This window comes from Blennius ocellaris, assembly GCF_963422515.1.
Source record: "Blennius ocellaris genome assembly, chromosome: 11".
In the NCBI taxonomy this organism is placed as follows: domain Eukaryota; kingdom Metazoa; phylum Chordata; class Actinopteri; order Blenniiformes; family Blenniidae; genus Blennius; species Blennius ocellaris.
Genome location: NC_137660.1, coordinates 15,192,862 through 15,211,362, shown reverse-complemented (window position 1 = coordinate 15,211,362; position 18,501 = coordinate 15,192,862). Strand labels below are relative to the sequence as shown.

Below are 18,501 nucleotides of genomic sequence, written 5' to 3'. Positions count from 1 at the left end.
AATAGGCCCAGTGGACACATTTCTGTTCAGTATGATTTCCCCACACCTTAGCCAAGAATCTTGAATTTTACCAAATTTCTACAAGGACTGACAGTAATCCAGCTAACACTTTCTTGAGCCAGGTCAGACCACCGAATATATATATACCAGAAGCAGAGACCTTGACTGCCGTGTGGTTTATTTCCTTTCGCCTCTTTCACCAACAGCTGTCTTTTCTTTTCCAGAATGTACCAACACAAATAATTATTTCCCAGCATAAAATGAGACAAGGCAACAATCAAACAGCCACACAGAGTTGTGACAGTTAGTACAATTTACTTGATTGCAGTAACTAGTTTCTTCTTTAAACAAAAAAATTGGGGTTTCTTGATGAGTTACTAAAACAAATAAATGACACACAATTTGGTATGCAAGTCAAATGTTACCATGTCCCCTTTAGTTAGGCTTGTTTTAAGTTGCCTTAGTTGTATTGTAGCTGTGAGGAGCGGATTCATTTATCAGGTTCAGTAGAAATTATATCTTTTTTTTTTTTTTTTTTTTTTTGCATGCTCATTTCAATCGCAACCTGCTGTGTCAACATGATCAGACCGGATGTTTTCGGGCCCCAGAGCGCATGTGCAGAAGATGATGTGAAGTCACGCTGAGCACGGTATTTACGTATGGCACGTGGGTCAGCAACCAGGGTTGACAGATGTGACTCATTGTTTCCAAGAACCAAAAAACTTAAAACCCCCACACCTCAATGAAAACCAGCCCACATTTCAGCCTGTGTGGGAATCATGTTCAAACAGTAAAACTAGTATATGTGTGTGAAAATGAACACACCATAAAGACACAAATGCACGAAGAAAAAAAAAAAAAAAAAAAAAAAACAAAGTTAGAAGGTAAGAGAGTTTGGCTCCTCAATTGGGGGATACCTGCCATATCTGGCAACATCTGTCAGCCCATGCAGATCCATCTTCAAGTGGTTGTTAAATACAAGCTGACAAAATCTAGACAACAGGATGAGGAAAAGAAGGAGAATAAGGTAAAAAAAAAAAGAGCACAGCTTCTAACTGCTTTTAACATTTTGGCAGAACCGCTTCCTCCAGCGCTTATGTGTGACATCAGTCACACGTCAATGACGAAGCAGTCGCATGTAGAAAAATATCCAAATTGGTACTACATATAAAATGAGGCCTGAGTCTGGTGAGAAAAACAATAACAGGATACAGACAGACAGCAGCCCTTCAACTGTATTTAATCAAGTTCAGTTATTGTAAGTGTGTCGTTAATTCCATATACTGTAGCACATTAGTCACGAAACTAGCAGTGGAACATCACTTACTAACATAATATTTCTGACATTTGATTTGGGGGTATACTCCATACATAACCATTCAAACTGATGGCTCTAAGCTGGAGAGCAAAGGTAAGGATCTGACACAAAGAAGCATGAAGGAATGCATAGTGTTACACATTTACTTCGGCAGGAGAACCTCAGCTACAACAACTTCTTAGTCATTTTCACATTCTTCAAGCACAACCCCAAAACCAACCAAAACACAAAGGTCCATGTCGCGTGATTCAGTCAACCCACTCGCCAAATTTTGGCTGCTAGCACTTTGCCACAAACTCACAAACTTTACAACAAATAAAAGCAGATGCGCCATGGATCGTGGGGATATAAGGGCATATCATTTCCGAGCAAAAGACTTTAAAAAAAAGGCTCTGTTTCAAAGAGGTAAAAGAAAATTGTAAATACATGTGACCTGTTTATTAAACATCTCGTTGTTTTTGTGACAAGATTGGAAAATGTTAGTTCTCGATCAAAGCCATGACTTGACATGACTATAAACTCACTTACATGTGGTAGCACTGTGGACACAGCCTGGCTAGCCTTTATTCAAAAACATCCCGATGGGTGTTCTGAAGCGGCTTCAGGATTAATGAAGAGTAAAACCCTGGCAGGAGCTGATAAAGTTATTGGCTTGATGGCGGCAACATCGCACGTGGTTTATTAATCTGATTGATTTCATTATAACACTTTGTGGCTATTGTCATTCTATTTCCCTGAATAGATGATGTCAGAGTGTAAGACTGGAGTTCCCTGTTCAGCCAAACCCACAAGTGTGACAGAATAAGGATTCAGTTCCAGTCTAGTTGTCTCCCTCATGACCACCCCCCCCCCCCTTTTTCTTCTGTTCTCTTCAAAACAGCTTGCTGTCACCAATCACGCTGTCAAAGTGACTGACAGTCTCTGTGCGAGTCACACCACAGACGACAGAACTAAACATATGAAAGTGAAACAATACTTGACTTTAATTGCATACATGGGACATTTAGCTGCATCAGCCTCTTGAGCCAGCTGGAGACAGGACGCAGGCGAGGCTGGGTGAAATGACATTTTCCATTCTTTTATTACTTAACACCCATGTGTGCAGACTTGTACCCCGAACTCACTTGACTGGCCTGCAGCAGAAAACTGTGCGGCTGCCCAACTCTTTGTATGAATGATGAGGAAATGGATATCCACACTTAATGCTAAACAGTTACACACACACAAAAATCCCACAGTAGTGTCTCTGTTGAATCCTCTTTCATCTGCCTTCTCAAGCTCTTTCATTTTATTTTCCTAGCTCTGCTTCATGTAAAAAAAATAAAAAAAATTCATCTGGCATCAATGAGTTCCAAATATTTGCTTCAGTGAATCGTTGTCCCAAATTTTGACAGATGACAAACATAGTGCACTCACTCACCCACCCAGTCTCAGCATTATGCCATGAATATTTTTGCACTGGCAGATATTGATCCCTCGGGCCTACCTCCACCTCTTACATAACAGACTGTCATAATGCTCCAGGAACATTTGTTAAAAATGCAGCAGGCCATTGGACCCACCGAAGCTGTGGAATTAGTTTTTTTTCTGGTCCAGGTGCACTCAGTCCCCCTTCTGTCTTCAAGGACAACTACATCACCATCGCTCCCCTAGATAACAATGGAATGATTGGATCTTCCTGAGCCACCAACCTGACTCCAAATTCCATCTGTAGGAGAATAGAGACGGTATTGTTCCTTTACCGCTCCAAAACAAACATGGCAGGCAATCTACACTCTGCAGTCCACTCTCAAATATGTCCACTATTTCATTCACAGATGGTCAATAACCACAGATGGCCATCTCCTTAATTAATTTCCCTTTTTGTTGAGGCTATATATTTCTCAAACCTAGCCTTACTCTCTAATAAACTGTTCTTTTTTGCTCCGAAATAACATCAACTCTGTGTGGTTAAACACACCCGGGTCAAGGTCAACCAACACCCAGAATTCACTGGCGACCTTCACAGCTGCTGCAAATTCGAGTACTTGAAAGAACGCAGTCAGGGTCAGTGATGTGCTGTCTGTTTAACCCCAGCGATCGCCGAGAAAGAGAAAAAATATATATACATGCTCATGTATTCAAATATACATGCAGAGTCGTCTGTGTTGATCCAGCACTGTGAGACAGTCATGGACACGCGAGCGCGGCCCCGCCCTCGTCTCTGAAAATATACACGGCACCGCTGACAGGTAGCGAGAGGTCCACAAAAGCCAGGATGTAAACGTGAAAAGGGATTGTTTTTGTACCTAACTTTATACCTAACAGAGATCACTTTATGAAAGCAACTTTTAATGTGGACCATGAACGGAAAAGCTGAGTGAATTAGGAATGGCACCCGTCCAGACTTTCTGATGTGTGAATCAGCGGTGCTTGAATCTGAAAATGGGAGTTCAGCAAGTTCAAACATAAATGAAGACAGATTAGGCTGACAGCGATTATGCAAACTCAGACAAGTATGACACACTGCTATGCATCTTTCGTCAACGTTTTCTGCATCGATGTGAAATCACCCAAATGTAGTGGCCTGGTAGCGGTCTGTTTTTTGAGGTGAGCACTGGACTCAAGTGATTCATATGGAACTTGAGGCAATGATGTCATAAGAAAAAGGCTAAAGGAGCTCACTTCTTCGGCCCGACACTCAATGGTAATGGGGGAGATAAGGATAAACGTATAGGTATTTCAATTTGCTATTGGATTCAAGTTTTAGTTGGGAAGGGTCATATTTTTCATTCATTTTAGGTTGAGGGAGTTTAAATGAAAGCTTTGTCCGTCTGTCCCCTTAGCCACTGATTTAAAGAGATTAAACAGGCCACCTTGGCGCACTGCAAGAATTACACTGCATTTGAACTCCCAGTCCATTGTACTGCCAGCACAAGCTTGCCAACACAAGCTTGAATCCTTCCAAAGCAAGCCAAGAAGTTTCTCCTGAGAGTCTAAGTGGGAGAGTGACAATGGGCCGACAGTAGGGGGACAATGGAAGAACTGTGGTTTGAGAAACAATAGAACAAGAATGTTTTGGGACCGTGCATAATGCAGAGATACGTCTGTGGTGGTGCGGTGGGATCATGGCGGAGGAATAACTACTGTGAAAGCGACGCAGAGACGGAAGTGGTTCAGTGTCTCGTGGTGTGTTAGAGGAGTTCATGCATTAGGCAGAGTGAGGATGAAGTCCAGAGCCTCATAAATCGACACATACGTCCACAAAGCATTTTTTTTTAAAAAAGCTCCTCCACTCTGCACATGCAGAGGACACTTGACATGACGACGACCTGACCTACAGCAGACCATAAAAATCTCTTTATGCGACATATATATGACATATTAAAGTGTGAACAACTGTTTAGATAGTTTTGGGGGGAAAATGTACCATCACACTAATGTGAAAGCATAAATATAACACTGACAAGGTAATCCAAGGGTTTTAGACATCCATTATCAGGCTTTGCAGCAGTGTATATATAGCGCTCATTAAATCTGTTGTATTGTGTTTGCGTGCGTGCTCGTGTGTGCATGAGCGTTGCCATAGCACCCATTCGGGGGGTGGGCGCTAGACAAATTGATTCACAATGCTGGCAACATTCAGCCATGAATATCACTGCGATAATTACTGAAAATATCCCCCTGCTGTTGAGACACATTTATCTAGTTTGAGTGTTTACATTAGTACACAACAGTTTCTGTACATGGCGTAACTAATGGAGGCAGAAGAAAGTTTAACGAGTGACAGCTCCAGACAACCTGGCAACATTTTTACCTCCAGTTTGATGGAGGTTACGGTCATGATAAGGGATGTTTGCAAGAATAAAAATGATAAAGTAAAGACATAAATAAGGGATTTGCAGATCATAACTGTTTTGTTTCTCAAGATGTCTAACAGTGTGAAATTCCAACTGTGTCCTTACTTTCACCTCATTCTGTCAGAAAAAAAAAGTGCATTCAGATGACCGCAGCTGTGAGATGCAACTAAATGATCTTCTCACTGTGATTTCTTCCCCAATTAATTTTCATAAATGTGTTAAAAAAATTTCATATAATCATAGCCACAAGCTTGCAGGATTGTAAACTCAAGAGCCAAAGAAGAACAACAAAGAAAACCACAAAAATATAATTGGGCATGATGGGACAACTATGACCAGGTCCTTACAGGTAATGACAGAATCCTCTTGAGTTTCAAGTCCTGCCTGTCACAGTGTGTCGAACTGAAGAGTGCTTTATGATGCTGAAGATTGTGACAGTGCATCTTTCTTCATTGCAGCTTTCACGACACAACAGCAAGACAGAGTGAAAGACAATTCAGTGTGCCTCTGGTCACTTACTGAAATCGATCCAGAGTTCAGATGCACAAAGTGCCATACATGCCGAATGTCTACCCCCTTGTGGACACAAGACATATTGCTTTTGCAGTATACCCATGAATTCTGAAAAATAAAGTTTGAAGTGGAGCAATGCATAAAAAGCCAAAAGGAAAAAGAAAGAAAAAAAAAAAAGAAAAAAAACTCAAAACTACACAACACTGGGTTTAAACCAAATCCTTACAGGATGCTGGATAAATGCTCGGTGTAGAGATTAGGAGGGGCGGCTGGTTTAGTTCAGATGTTAATGGGAAGGTTTGTGACTCCTCCAAGCCATACTTCTGCCCTCTCTGTTCTTAAGACTACAACTGTCGGGTTAATCTCTGTTGAAATGAGACAAACATGTGGTTTAGCTATTTATGCCAAGCAACAGTAATACATACAGTACATGCAGCCAAATCCAAGCCCAGCAGTCCTGACTGAAGACAAAGGAGCAAAGTGCTATTAACCTGCCAGCCCTCAGCTGAAGAAAAAAAAAATCACACTTATATCTTAGTCAGCTCGGCATGCTAACTTAAGACTACTATGCCAAATATAGTAGCCTCCGCTCGCTCCTCTGTGCACACTGTTTTCCTCATTCAGCTCTCACTTCCTTTTACCGTCTGTCTACGGAGAGTGAGGGTGGCACACAAAGCACCAGGGAAAGGGATACAGGAAAGGAGCATTTCTGAACCTGATCCTGAACTCCGATAGGTTTTTCCACACCGACTGGGAAAGATTTAGTCTCTGAAGCATGACTGCAGCAAGGCATAGGTAGTTTACACCATGAGGCTGTGTGTAGGTGCATAAATGTTTCTGATGCCTTTGGCAATGTGGTTAAGCTGTGATACTGATCTCAGAGCTGTTGCTTACACAATGACTCACCATGGCACAGTCTTGGCACTGTGTAACAGATGAATCAAAGAAAAGCCTTGGCACACTAACACTTCACCATGATGTGCCTAACTTGCTTGTTAATTCTTTGAAGGGAATGGGACTTTTTTTTTCTCCATACACACAAAAACACAATTCTGCAAGATCATCAATAGACACAAATGGATGCCCTAATTAAAACAATAATATACACTGTTGTACTTTTAAAATTGCATGAATTGTTTAAAAGTCACCAGAAAGAACACTTCGACTGCTCAGTACATGGAGTTGAACTGGCAATCTGCTCAAAACCCATTCTGCATTCCCACACAGTCATCTGGAATCAGCTCCATCTAAGCTGAATTGGATAAAGCTGTATGGAAGATGGATAAATACAATGGTACCCAAAAAGTACAGAGACGACCCTATATCTGAGAGAGCCAACCTATTTTTTTAGCATTTTGATTTAATCAAATGCAGACGGATTCTATCCAATGGCTCTGCGAGGATGGGTGTGGATAGTCTGGGTAAAAACATGCTGCTGATTTTTTGTTGATTCAAAATCAATTTAACTGAATTTTATAACTATCCCAATATGTTTCTTTTGAAAGAAACAAAACATAATATAGACGCAAACACAACCAAATAACTGCTCAATGATTAAATGTTAACAAGAAAAATGTAATATCTGCACAATACAAAGCAAACAGTTTGTTATCGCCATCAATGAACCAGAGGATTTCTCACATTTGATCAGATGGGTCAGGGAGGATGGGAACAAGAATATTTCTCCTAGTGTCTCTATCTGCCTGTGTCTCACATTGACAGTGTTTATACACGTTATTCGGTGCCAGTGCTATGAATTGGTTTCCATCATGCCCCAAAGGGACCCAGCTCCAAACACAAAACACATAAATAATAACAATAATAATCACCACCACCATTCACAGTTTGCAGAAAATTCATGCAGCAACTCTGCCAATGACAACAAGGGAGAAGTGGGATCTGGGGATCCTGGAGTAAATCAAAACCAACACTCTTCCCTGGGAAGGTCCCATGGCCTTTGTTATCTGCCTGGAAACCAGTATGATTCATCAGTTCTATTATGGATGTTATTGTTGGCTGTGGGGAAGTCACGTCTCACAACCCCAGAACTAGTGCAGAGATAAATGCCATATATATCACTCCATTGCCATTCACTTGGCATTTACAATCGGTGTTTGTGTTGATCATTTCATAACAGCTTGTGCAGGTGATGCTTTCTTATTCTCCTTACTATATGTGTTTTATGTCAGCTATAAAAATGATGAAACGTCTCGGATCGCACCACTCTCTCACCAACCAAACACAGACAAAGAATACCACGAGCTGTCAGTCATTTTAACTGACCCGGCCTCTCATATCCCACAAACCCAATCATCAGTGAATGCTGGTCGGTAGGTCTATAAAGCCTGGTGTTTACCTCGTCTAGACAGACTGTGGAACTGGCACCCGTGGGCATCTGAGCAGTATACTGCACCCTTTTGAACCACACGAGATCCCCGCTATCATTTAGCAACATAAATCAAATGCTTGCATATTAACAGCCCATTGGTGTGCAGTGTTTCAACAGATTGCAAGAGTCATCCGAAAATATTTTTGCACCATGGAGAGTTCAGTGAAGGAATTCTCTATCGTTTGATTCTGGAGGCTAAGCTATAAATCATCCTAGAAGCTACGGTATAGTTTCTATAGTTCTCATGTAATGTGTGCTGCACGTGTTGGGTTGTTTTTCCAACTTCATTCGTGACAGTGAGGAGGCCAAAATTATATTTGAGCTGAAAGTGAATTGCAACACAACTCTGCATCATGCGAACACTCTTCACTGAGGTGAGCAGATCTAAATTTCACCACGTTTATCTGGGCAAATAAGAATAGTTCTGGCTGTGGGCAAAGACTTCGCTCCAAAAAACAAATATTATTTCCCCTCCTTAACTGGCCAGGGACTGACAGAGACATACTGTACTAGGCCTCTCCTCAGTGTTTCCAGCTGAAACCTCACTAAGACCTCAATTTAACATGGCTTGCAGTGATGGCTGGAAAACATTATGCCACCACATATATTATCATATTAATTACCACAGTGTATTTTTGTTCACCGGGAGGAGAAAGAATTACAAAAAAAAAAGAATCACAAATATGAAAATGCTTTTGGACCGGAGGAATTTGTTTACACACAAGTCAAACAAAAGTGAAGAAACTGTTCTTGAAAAAAGAAAGATTTCGGTTTGAAAACATTAAGTTTTGCACAAAGAAAGCTTGAGAAACGAGTCAATTACAGGAACTGATGAGTGACAGCCCAACCTCACTATGTTATTGGTCTTTAGGAACACTTTGTACGCTAAATATGGGATTCGGACTGTATATTTGGGAATCTGCACACGTGGATGGAAGTATTCAAAGCGGGAACGACCTCTGCACAGCTGTGACAAGTCCACTAAACAGTCGTGCTGCTGTGATGTGGACTGATAGTGTGTATCATTCGTGCAGCCCCTGCCATATCACTGGAAGGAAGTGGACCTGTTATTGTTATGACCTCAAAGGCTTTGGGTGGTCCACGGACACACACACGCACAGAATGAAAAAAAGGAAAGAGAGGGGAGGCGCTGACAAAAGGCAGCAGGCACACACATATATAACTCTGGAAATATTATTTGTTACAAGCTCTCCGAGCACCTGCCATTTACGTCCTGATGACAGCGCCCGCGTCGCTGCCTGCACTGACCGTCAGGAGTTTGCAGTTCATTCACCCACACATTCATATAAACGATTAATCTCTGGAATGCACTTTTCCATGAAGCCAAATCAAACTGTTTACAGTAACACATCCACACGGTCAAATAAATCCAGTGGTGACTCAATTGCAACAAACATTACATACACTTCACTGTATATTTATAAACACCTGCGCAAATATGCACACAGAGAGATATGCATTAGTGACGAGCCAAAATAGTTTCGATTGTCAATGATTGAGAGTTGATGCTGGCAGAGGTTTCATTATAGCTGGAGTGCAACACAGGCCTGTCCAAGCAACATACTCTGCCTCGCCCAAGATAAGCAAGACGGAGATAATCTCCACACAAAAGGTACAACGCTAAATGCATTAGCTCGACAAATCTATGAAAACATTGAGGTGCTGCCTGAGGCAAGTTTTTGTACACCCATTGGTTACTTCTCTTTTTCAGGCTTTTGCTCTACAACCGAGAGCATTAATAATCTAAAGTAAGACGCAAAAAAAAACAACCCAAAAAAACTATTTGGATTCAAAGGTCGTGTTGCCCTGTTTGAAATACAGTTTACCATTGCCCAGCAGAGTGGAGCATGACTGTATCCTTCTACCAGGAATGAAACTTTATCCCCGGCCTCGGCACAGCACTCACACATGCAGACAGGAAAACAATCAGCCACCCTCAGACACATTGAAAGAAACGTGCTCATACTGGTTTTAACTAACCTTCACAGCAGCACTGCTCCCATGTTGTCAAACACACACACAGACACACACACAGCGGTAACACACACAGGCACACCTGAACACAGACAAATAGGCAATCAGTGGGTGGAGAGCATCCTCCAGACAGGAACTGCTTCCAGCGTTTGCGACACAGCCTATAAATTAGTGCACACACATTGGGGTAATGAGCCAATGAAAATAAGAGGTGACTCTCATCCGAAATACAGTGGCCCTTGCAAAGACCGCACCACGACATTCAGAGAGCAACCTCCTGAGTGGCACTGCAGACAATAATACAACCATCACTCTGCACAGCCGCGACAAAAAAAAGTGACATCTTCAAGACTTTATTTGTTTGTTTTTTTATTCTTGTGCCGTTAATATCAATTACTCATATTTGGACGTTTAAGATCAGAGGTCTGTGCATTGTCGTGTTTGACAAAAAAAATGTTGTCTCCATACTCCATACTTTTGAGAAATGAAAATAGAAAGTTAAAAATAATATCTTATCTATCTTCATACTTATGAACACTCCAAAAAAACTCAAACTTTTTTAGATTGTGGTTAAGCAGATAACTAAAGTCCACCAGGATTTCTATCAAGCTGCAATAATACCATTTTAATCACAATTCAAATTGATATTGTTGTTGGCATTTGTAGTGTAGTTATTAAAAAACTGGGTGGATTCAATAGTGGCGTCTCTCCTCTAACTTTTGAAAGAAGAGGTCACATTATAAAGTACGATTTAAGGATCAAAATAACGGAAAAAGGTTCTGCATTGGTAAGGTATGCCTTTTATTAAAACTTATTTTTATTGTGTGTTTTCTGGTGGCCTTTGTGCAGCCTGAGATGATGAAACACTGAACTGTAAGTGATTTTCCTGAAATGGAGGAACTCCTTAATTCACTTCAGGGAAAACAATAATATTTCCTGAGGCTTGACTTTTACACACACTATAACTAGTAAGGAAATTATTTTATTAAAATGCTTCACAGGCAGCTGGGCACTGTTTTTAATAATGCACTCAGTAAAACTGTTTGAGAGAGAGACCTTGAGCCCGGCAGGAAGTAGATGCTGAAAGCGATTTGAAACCAGGTGTTCCTCTTCTTTGGATTTCCTCCATGATAATCTAATCAATTATGTATTTACCTGCAATCTGCAGGCTATCTGTTTTTTTCACAGGAGAAGAGGGACACATGCTACCTGGTATCAATTTAGAGATTCAGCCCACTTGAGCTGATTAAATTAATTGTATTAATCTCAAAATCGGATTCAAATTTAAGGCTCAACAAAGGGTCGATTACCTAAAGCAATGTTAAAAACTGATTCTCTCAAATTGCTTGTCATATGGAACAAAACAGCGTCAGCATTTTTAAATAGTGGTTAAAAATGTATAATATTACATTGAAGGAGGCCAGCTTTATGGTAAATTAACTTATAGAATTGCAGCACATCATCACTACTATACCGCTGCCTCCTTGTGGTTTGGACTGGCATCGCTGACCGCCAGGGGTGGGTACCAGCACTGCTCTCCTCCGGTGACAGCAGTCTCTGCTGCACACAGCCCTCAGCCGAGTGTGAGACGGTGGTGACAGTGTGTGAAGCACCCCGCTGACAAAATCCTACAAGAGCTTCGCAAAACTCTCTGTGGCAAATCGTGAGCAGCAGGAATTTATTAGTGACAGTGGGAGGCTAAGCTCGGCTGAGTTTAACCCCCCCCCCCCCCCAAAATTAGGAGCGTTTAAGAGTAAAAAAGAACAAGAGCACACCCAAAACAATCCTCATACAAGAATAAACCACAGCTGCTATGCACTCACACTGCGAGTTCTGAATATCAAACAACTTTAAACGCAGTCACTAAAACTCTGACACATGCTTCCTTCAGCATATTTCTTATTATACCTTTTTTTAAATATGAGTGTTTGACCTCATTTATATTTTATATTCATAGTTGTAGTTATAATTAGAATATAACAGGACATAATACAATAGAATTGAACAACTCAATATTGTTTAGAGTGAGATGTTAGGTTTAGCATTTTGCTAAAGTTTCCATTCAAGAATGTTGAGTTGAATGTTGAAATTGCTTGTTCTCATATAATGCAAATGAAATATGAAAATGCAAAATCATGTTGATACTCATGTTGGCGGCTGTTTGTTTAGCATACACACCATTTTTCCTTTTCTGCCTCACTAGCAACCAGAATTAAGTGCATCGTAATAGCTGGGATTATATTTATCCTGTAAGAGACTTTAAACAGAGGTAGACAAAAAGGACTTGATTTAAGCTGGTGTCACACTCGTATTCAAGTTAACTTTCACTAAGCATCTGTTAATATCTGTCTGTGTTGTATAATTTCAAGAGATTTTGCTATAATTCAGCAGTTTGTTTTCACCTTCATAGAAGCCTATGGCTTTATTTGAAAGTGGAACATTTAGTCATATGTGGTGAAGCAATGACCGAACATCTGGAAGAACAGTGTAGAAATGCTGCATGAGTGGGTTGAGAAGTTTGAATGGACTTTTTAATAAACTTTGACACATTTTGTGCAAGGCCTGCTCTTCTCCACAGGAAACCTCCGGAATCACCATGACTCCAATTCGAATGCAGCTGTCAATCTCCACAAAGGGGACCGCTTCAAACTCTGCTGTGGCCTCTGGAGATTTCAGTTCGTGACTATTCTCTACGCCCAAGATGATACAATTTCTTTAACACATCATTTAGTTTAGTGTTATGAGTTTGTTTTTTTCACTTATCTAAACATTTCTCAACTCCACGGCCTTCTACGACCTTCCTCCTCTGGCCCCAGACCAAATGAACCCAGTGTCACTCACAAAAAAATCTGCAGATATTTTCTTCAGATCTGCAGATATTATATTTGAGGACTTCTGATTCATTCTTCATTATTATATTCTAACTGCCTGCCATAGCATTTTCTCATTGTTACTTGAGCAATGGCGATAAATTTAGTTGGTACTCTGATATATTTAATAAATAATACAGATTGTGATTGAATACAGTCATATCCATCGACAGTTCAAATTGTGAGCACAAAGACACGGCAAACAAAACTTGAGTTCAAGGTTCAAAGACTTTCAAATGTATGAAAACAGGTTAGATATTTTGTATTGTCATTAATTTTCCCTCTCCAAACAACATGGTTCTCACTGGTATTCTACCGTGATGTATAGTACTCAGGATACGTCGTGCACGTTTACAGCCATATCATTATGACTACTGAAAACAGATTATCTCTTTATCACACCAGTCTGTCGGTGGTATATGTACAGCATATTAAGCAGCAAGTGAACAATTGGTCCAAAAAGCTAATGAGTTAAAAACACAAAAATGGGGCAAGCATACGGATTGGAGTAAAAATCTGCAGCTCTTGGGGCATGTTGCCCGACTGTAGTAGTCAGTATCTATCAGAGGTAGTCCAAGAAATATAGAGCAGTTCAAGGAATGAAGGAATGAAGGCTGGGCATTGTGATCAAATCCAATAGATAAGCTGCCATAGTTCTCACTGCTACAGATGCTCGTGCTGGTTCAGAAAAGATACACAGTGCATTGCCGTGTTGTATGTTTACGCAAAATTTAAGAGGGGCCTACCCAACACTATTTAGATGGCCATAATGCTCTGGCTGATCCGAGAACATGCAAGACAAAAACCAGGTCATGCTTAAATAATTCTGCACTTACTCTTTCAGTTTCTGTCTGAGCCGATCATCTGTCAGCAGCTGCTCTCCGCCACTTGGTCACACCATCCTGTGATGGACACAGAGAACAAACAAAGCAATTTGTACAGAAAGGTATCTCACGTCACTCGCTAAATGAAGGTTGAAATGTCAGAAGACTGTGAAGCAGCTGGGAAATGAAGCAGGACACACATCTACATCATGAAGAAAGACAAATGTATCCAACTGGAGGGTAACCAGGAAGTGATTAAGAAATAGGCATTCAGAAAGATCCATACACGCCATGAGAAAGCATACTTCAGTGCGAGTCGCTCTGCAAAAGCTGAAAAAGGAAAAATATCTCAGGGAAGATGAATCACTCACAAATATAACAGAACAGCCCAGCTCCTTCACAAACACTGAGATCACACCTTTTCCCGTCAAGACACAAATAGGGGGTCAAATGCAATAGATGCATAGCGGCAGATAATAAATGTTCTAGATCAATATGAAAGCAAAAGATAGGAATGTTTTGGGAACATGCTTAAAGCAAAGGCAACCACACTCTGTCAATCAAACTCAAGAGCTCCACAAAGAGATGAAGCGCCAATGAAAACATCTGATGACTCCCACAGTTTACTCTGAACCTGTGCCCACTCTTTATATTGGAGGAGTTTCATATGTTCTTAAAATCAGCTTCAATCACTGTTTTCATTTATACACCAATTTACTTCAAGACAACAATAAATCCAGTCAGGCAATAAAAAGAAATCTGACAACAGAGGACTGTATTTTTCAGCTCACTAAAAACAGCTAAACTTTTCAGCGATTGCACTTTAGTAAGTAAAACACGGCAAGACTGTGAGTTTTAGAGACTTGCAGGGACACCGAAGACAGCTACTTGTAAGAGCATGCAAGGTCCTTTGAATTGACGTACAGTTGAAAACATAAAGAGCGCGCTCTCCCCTTAGCCTCGGGCATCGAAATATATATTAATGGAAATGCTGCACAGCAACACGCAGTCTTAATTCCAACTCAACCCAGATGGATAGTGATAATGTTTGATTTAAATTTGGTTGAGTTAAAAAAAAATAAAAAAATTTAAATCTCTTAAATCTGTGAACATAGGGTTGCTGCCGGAATGATTTCTAATCCAGCCTCATAACAGCAAGCTTACCTGCTCAGGGCCTTTCTGTGCTGAGTTTGCATGTTCCCCTTGTCCATGCTTAGGTTTTGTGCATGTTGTATAGCATTCCCTAACAATTCAAGCACAAGCATGATAAGTTAGACTGATGCCTGAATCTAAATTGCCCATAGATGTGTGTGGATGTCGGTTTTTCATTGTAAGCCTGTAATTGACGAGTGATCAGCCCAACAGTATGCAAAGATTTCCACCCACTGTCAAATGAGATATGCTCCGTATAACCATGAAAATGTGACAATTTCATTTGCAATGGATCCCCTTTGAGGAAAGTGTCTGCACATGTATTGCCCAGTTTCAAAAGAAAGACTACATCGAGGACATCTCAGTATCTCAAGCTGACAGTACTGAGGAGAAAGAATCACTGGTGGAACACAACAGCCACATATGGAAGACATTGTGAGCAATTACAGTACAGTAGTTGAGACACTTATACAAGCTATGCAATATGTACACAGGAAAAGCCACAGCATGCATTGAAGGCTAATAGAGGAGGGGTGTATATGAACACTGGCAAACAAGGGATTGGGTAAAATGTGCTCCGCTGTGCCAATAGCCCGGACTGATGAGCCTGAGACACACGTGAGAGCCATAAAATAGATCACAAACAGGTGAAGAGAAGGAAACAACATAGACAGGCAAAATAAACAAAGTTGTTATTGAAGGTTTCACCAGTTCCCAGAGAGCGTATATGACGGATAATGAACTTCACCGAACAATAGAGGGTCTGTGGCGGACAGAAGGTGTCAGAGGTCACTGGTTAATTGCTTCTTATGTGGAACAAGTTGTCTACATACATGAGCATGTCTGATCTTTACTGCCCAAAACATGTCCATGCATTGAAACAAACAGCCGTCTGCCTCTCACCACTGTGGTTTTTGCCTTCTAAATAGTCAAAGAGGCAAATGAGGTCCCTCCTCCACGAAAGGAGAGCCTTCCAGTAAGACCCTCGAGCCACACTGGTTGAATCTAAATCCATAATGACAAGACGACTCGTGTTGCCACATTGTTCTTCACAGACTACTCTGAAAAAGTATTATCTTGTTTCCTGCACATGGTTTGAATCAAGGTACACTGGCTGTACTAGTTTAGTATTGGAAAGTTATTATTTTTAAAGGCCCACGTGCCTCCTTTCTCAGGATCCAACTTTCTCTGGCCAAACACAGAGATGCATCTCTGGAACAGACATAAAAGGCTGGCACAAACATTGACTGCACATGAGGATGCAATTTGCTCTTATCAAATCGTTGTGAACATCATTCTCAGGTTGCAGTGAACAATATAGGCAATAAGATGCAGCCTTCAAATGTCCAGGTTTTTCTCACGTCTTAGAAATTAAATATATTTAACCTTAATTTATGAGTTTATTTAACAATGTTCACATGGTTGTCTTGAATTACTGAATGATTACTGAGTACAGTAATCTGAAACCCCAGCTTTTTTCATCAGTTTCTTTCCGAACCCCATCAAAAATATATGTTATCCCACATTTTCACTGTGTAGCCCAACACTCTTGTAGCAGGCAAAAAAATGATACAAAGATGTATCAGTGGCAGGCCGTGCATTTCAGACCCAGGCCTTCACTGCTGGTCTGAGTCAATCCATCCCTCAATAACTTTTTTATGGCAACAAAAACCATGTTACCATGCAGAAATGCCATATAAAAAGCATTTGCAGCACAGATAGATACTTGTGCAGCCAGAATAAATACCTTTACGAATACCAAAAAAATCTAAGTTCACGTCTCTTCTCCTGCTGCAGCTGCATAAAAAAGCGGCTGCTTTTCCCGAAAACCTGTGGGGGATCCAGGAGGGTGACAGATGTCAGCTTTACGTGGTCTTAAAAATAATATAATGACAAATAATATAATGCTGAATCCTGCCACGGTGTTTGTAGTGAGCGCTAGTAAATTGCACTGGAGTTGTGCTCGGAGTGCTGCGGTGCATGACCTCTTTGAAAAGTTCGTCTTGAAAATCGTTTTGGCACTAAATCTGCAACCAAATGTCTTTATCTTCTCCAAAACCGCTATCAAATAAACAACTATATTTTGGTTCGTGCAGCTCACTCCAGATGCAGCCAGCTTGCGCTGGAGAGTGAACTCTCTGACCATCCAGTCAGAGAGCTTGAATACACTGATGTCACACGAGGCCTTCTAGAAGGTCCTGACTCGCCAATATCAAAATCTGATTGTTAAAAGCAGCCACGTGACCGACACTAGTTTTACAATGCAGACGCCTGAAGAATTAAATCTGAAGGCCTCAGGCAGATTTCTTTAGCTTGTCAACAGACGATAGCTAAAATGTGACTGGCTAAAAGCTTTAATGTGGAAGTACGCGTCTGAGCAGCCGAGGGAGAAGCGGTGAGAAGAAGCAGACAGACCATTTGGAATTATTTAATAAGTATTCATGGACAAAATATAATCAACATCAGTCTGTGATTCAGATCTTTTTCTTAGGCCTGCAGAGAGGGCCTTGAAGGCCCTGACGGACCGCCACTGAGATGTATGAAGGAGAAACAATAGGAAAAAGCTCAGATACTAGACTCAAAACAATCAGTGATATTTTTGGAAAAGAAAAAAAAAAACCAAAACACTGTCTGCATTAAAGCAACCACACCAAAGTATGGTTATTCAATTTGTTTTTCTTTTCGGGACGTGTACTTTTCGTCCAGCTCCAAACTTTGGTATCTCCTCTACCACAGACGGCTTTGGCTTTTCCAACACCACCAGCACATCTCACCAGAGAGACGAGCTGAATGTATTTCTCAACCGTTTGCCTGTCATTTGATCACACTGCGAGTCGCTTTCGGTGGAAAATGGTGGCGAGACTGTTTTTCTGCATTCACGATGACCCGCAGCTGTTTTCCTCATTTCTGCTGTGCTTTCCTGACACAGATCATTTATGCAGATGTACACTCCACCTGGGGTCAAGCTGACAATCAAAGCTCCCCTGTGTTTATTATGGATATGAAACATATCCTGTCTTTAAGAGCTAACATGTGAATGGCTTTTCTGATTTGACTTAACCGACATCAAATACGCCCTAATTACTGAGTAATCCACTTTTCCCAGAAGCTAAGAACAAACGTATACACTAGTAGCAGGAAACACGCATACCTACAATACCTTTACTGTCCATAGAGTAGAGATGTTTACAAAGACGTGAGCCAGACTTCTTTCATCAGTACCAAGAAAATTATGGATGTGTCTGCCCAAATACCCTTCTTTCCTCAAGCTGCCAGGTAATAATACCCCTCCACTCTCCCCTGAGAGCCGTCACTTCATCCCACCCACCGCCCTCTTCATCAGCGGGCTTCTGTGTCCCCTCTCACTGATATATCTACTGGGACACCATAAATGCTTGCGCTCATCATAGGGGTTCCTGCGCCCCCCCCCACACACACACACACACACACACACACACAACCACCGGCGCTGCAGCCCTGTGTGGGCCCGTGCAGCCCAGAGCCTGACATGTGGAAGCAATCACCACAGTCAGAGATGAAATGATATATAAAAATAATACATAGATGGATACGTAATGATTGCGATCTGATGTCTAATCAA

At 41.1% G+C, this 18,501-nt stretch overlaps 1 protein-coding gene across 1 annotated transcript in view; it reads right to left on the bottom strand.

The window, feature by feature from the left end:
* The window catches only part of znf469 (zinc finger protein 469), a 179,831-nt gene extending 166,004 nt beyond the window's left edge, over positions 1 to 13,827 (bottom strand). The window contains exon 1 of the mRNA XM_080504888.1: positions 13,761 to 13,827. The gene's annotated coding sequence lies outside the window, so the exon portion shown is untranslated. The remainder of the gene's footprint in view (positions 1 to 13,760) is intronic.
* Between the last annotated feature and the right edge of the window lie 4,674 nt (positions 13,828 to 18,501).